We start from the raw sequence: 4,440 nt of genomic DNA, 5'->3' as shown, positions 1-4,440 counted from the left end.
CAAGGAAAATTCAAATATGAACATCGATTTCACAGAAATCTACAACGAAGCGTTGATGATTGAAGATTTGTGCTTAGAAATCGCGAACAAAGTTCTCAAGCAATTTGAAATGCCATTACCGAATCGATCTGCTGCTGCTTCGTTCGATGTAGAATTGCGTCGTGAACAAAGTTACAACACGGGTGATCTGTGGTCGTATGTGTAATCAAATATTCCTAATCTAACGCTTAAGCGAAAAGGCATTTACAATTAAATAATTCAAATTGTCAATAATGGGCTTGAGAAAATTTTCTTAGATACGCCAGGAAGAACTGGAAAACCTTTCTAATTAGATTGATTTTGGCAGCATTTCGATCCCAAAATGACATAGCCTTAGCTCTTGCATCGTCCGGAATAGCTGCAACATTGCTATCAAGTGGAAGAACTGATACCTCGGCATTGAAATTGCCATTGAACATGCAATTCATTGAAACTCCCATGTGCAACATTTCCAAAGAATTTAGCACACGAACATTACAAAATTATTCATCGTAACATTCAAAGCGAGGCAGTCACATACAAGTCCGTCGACACTGTTGAGGAAGCAGATGAAGCGGTTAATTATCCAACAAAATTTTTGAATACACTCATCTGCCAGGGATACCATCAAACGTACTGCAATTGAAAATCGGCGTGCCAATTATCATGTTGCGAAATATCAACCAACCAAAACTTTGCAATGCCTCGCGGCTTGCAGTAAAAAAAATTATTCAGCGTCGTCGTAGAAGCAACAATCTTGACAGGACGTTTCAAAGGTGAAGATGTCCTAATTCCTCGCATTCCTATGATTCCAACAGATATGCCATTTCAATTTAAGAGATTGTAATTTCAATTCGATTGGCGTTTGCAATCACCATCAACAAAGATCAGGGCTAATCTTCAGAATTGTACAGTTTATATCTAAACACGGATTGATTCCCACATGGACAATTATATTTTGCGTGTTCTAGAGTCGGCAAACCAGACAGTCTCTATATCTCCACAGACAATGGAACAACAAAAAATATTGTATACCCACAAGCATTGTAAAATTAAACATATTAGAAACGTGCGCTTCCCCTTTTCTTTCTTTCCCACTTACCCAGACTGAGCCACAGCAACGCGTGGCAGGTCTGGGTAAGTGGAAAATTACTAAACTGAAATGGAAGTTTGTTACAAAAAGTGAACTAGTTACTTAAAGAATTGTATTTTGCAATATATAATAAATGATAAGGGGCCATATCAACCGAAAATCCGATGAAAAATGGAATATTTACGAAAAATTACGAAAAATACTACAACGTTCTGGCAACACTGTGGTCCAAACCGTTTAATGATATCTTGAAAAATAACGTAATTAGAGTCAAATTTCCTGCTGCAACTTTCGTGAATCTGGTCCTCGCGCCGTGAGTACGCCGCGGGGTATTGTATCTTACGTTGTAGATGTCTTATTTTTCGTAATAGCGTTGAAAATAACATGTTATGCATAAAATGAATATAAACTAACACATATGGCAACACTTTATTGTCTGACACGAGGGTGGTGCAGTCAGTGACTGCGTGTCTCTTATGGAGAGAGGATGTATGCTGACGCGCTCACACAATATCTCCCAGAACATGCTATTTTTGCTATTTTTAGCTATTTGTACTGCAATATGACTTACCAAACGAACAAGAGAAAAGCATTGACAGCTAGATGCATGCGAGCTCTCCATACGAGCTGGCCGCAATGCGTAAATCACCAGTCACGAGTGACCGCAGGTTGAGTAAACTTGTCGAGCGCGCTACGCAACTCCAACTTTTACAACTAGATCTCGTTTCACAGCCTTTATTTATTATTCAATTTACATGAAACTTGCACATTATATGTAGAGTTTACGCCTCTATAAACGCATGTCATTATTCTTATCTACGTAGATTTATTGATTTTATAAATAATGATACACTTCATTTTGTTGCATAAGTTTTTGGGAAACTTTTATAAAATCTGTATTATTGCACTAAATACATCTGGGATAATGATGTGACATGCAAATCTTTATTATATAGTAAGGTCATAGCTGAGTGTCGTATAAATGATTTTGGTTCACAATTGTGGGCTGTGAAATCAATTGAACATGGTTGAAAAATCCTTCTTTTTTTTTTTCTTTTTTTTTCTCCGTCTCTATTTAGGCTGAGATGCTGAAACTTGGCCTAGGTGCAGCACCTTTCACATGTATCAGGATAATAAATTATGAATACCCTACAACAATTTTTTAAATCCTGGTGATATGGCCCCTAATGCGAGTTTTGATTGTAAATAACTTAGTGAACTTGTACTATTGTATGAAGAAAGTTATTTTATGAGTTTTCCATTGAAGCATAAGTTTATTAGTACATAAAGTTGTAAATGCTTTTTTTGATATATCGTATTTCTTAAAAAGTTCTTTGAGGCTTCAACACGTCTTGTCTTAGAAAGTTTAGCACATATTTTGGTTTATTTATGTCTTGGAAAGTTGCCCTTGACTACTTGTTTATTGAATGAAAGACAATGTTTGTTATAGAGAGAGTTATATGTAATGTTTGATGACTATTCTCGATGTTTAAGAAATTACACACAGAAATCACAATTGTGTGATGCATCAAATGAACAAATCCACAAGGGCCATGACGAGGATTCGAACCTGCGTCCAAGAGCATTCCAGACGCTGCCTTAATCGACTGAGCTACGACATGGTCTAAAGAGTTGAAACCAAAGTTCTACTGAACTTACTGGATCCTGCAGCCTCTCCGAGGCACAAACCAGGGTTTTACACAATTCTCCCATGCACTCGAGTTGTGTCAATAGGCCATTCTCCCTCTTCGCCCTTACTTCATTACACACAGAAATCACAGTTGTGTGAGGCATCAAATGAAGAAATCCACAAGGACCGTGACGAGGATTCGAACCTGCGTCCGAGAGTATCCCAGACGCTGCCTTAATTGACTGAGCTATGACATGGTCAAAAGAGTTGAAACCGAAGTTCTACTGAACTTACTGGATCCTGCAGCCTCTCCGAGGCACAAACCAGGGTTTTATACAACTCTCCCATGCACTCGAGTTATGTCAATAGGCCGTTCTCCCTCTTCGCCTTTACTTCATTACACACAGAAATTAGAAATCACAACTCTTTTGACCATGTCGTAGCTCAGTCGATTAAAGCAGCGTCCGGTTTGCTCTCGGATGCAAGTTCGAATCCTCATCACGTCCCTTGTGGATTTGTTCATTTGATGCATCACGCTATTGTCATTTCTGTGTGTAATGAAGTAAGGGCGAAGAGGTAGAACGGCCTATTGACAGAGCTCGAGTGCATGGGGTAATTGCGTAAAATCATGGTTTGTGTCTCGGAGAGGCTGCAGGGTCCAAGTAAAGTCAGAAGAACTTCTGGATGCAATTCTTTTAACCTTGTTGTAACTTAGTCGATTAAGGCAGTGTATGGGATGCTCTCGGACATAGGTTCGAACCCTCGTCACTGCCTTTGTGGATTTGTTCATGCAGGAAATTCTGTAGTTAGTTGGAGACTCTCAAACGGGTGTTCAACTTTACAAACAGAAATGCTAGCCATTCAAAATGCTCTGGAACATACTCTTGCTGAACACAGACAACATGTTATCATACATACAGATTCGAGAACTGCCACTGAAACCTTCCAACAAGAACACATACGTGATAACATCCACCTGACCACAAACGTCATAGCATTAATGCAAAGATTCAAAGGTCAAGGCCGTCGGGTACTTATCAACTTGGTTCCAAGTCATGTGGGATTAATAGGGAAGGATATTGTACACAAAGTTTCAGAACTTGCAACTAAGAGAAGAAATATAGACATTTACATTTCACAGAGTCCATCACGATTTAAGTGATGGATTTAATTTATTTAAGTTAATTCAGTTAATTCAGTTAATTTAAATAGAGTAATGCAGAAGATGTACAGTGACCACAACAAAGCAGCAGCAACATCAGGATCTGCGGTTTTGTGCAAGAATTCAACTAACTACGAACCACTTATTTTGATAAAAGGAAGCCGTAGAACAACATAAGTACACTTATATAGCATCAAGCTTCGATACCCATGTGCATGGGAAATAGGCATACAGGTTCCAGAAGTTGGGAGGAAATGTCAGCACTGTGGAGAAATGCCTGACACACACCACTGAAACATTATCTAACACAGTGCAGTCACAAACCCAATATGATAACTATGATTCAACAGAGCAGAAGAAGTTGTCAAACACATGCAGCATATTCATACTGAAACGAACATACAAGTCATAAATACTCATACTCTGCCTAAATAAAACAGAAACAAAAACAAGTAACACATAGTGGGCCAGCCAGAGGCTTAAGGCCTTTGCCAGAATAACACTGAAACAAATAAAAATAAAAAATGTGTTAGTCTA

Source organism: Procambarus clarkii, chromosome 8 (assembly GCF_040958095.1).
Source record: "Procambarus clarkii isolate CNS0578487 chromosome 8, FALCON_Pclarkii_2.0, whole genome shotgun sequence".
Lineage (NCBI taxonomy): Eukaryota > Metazoa > Arthropoda > Malacostraca > Decapoda > Cambaridae > Procambarus > Procambarus clarkii.
Note: the sequence above shows the minus strand (reverse complement) of the source record.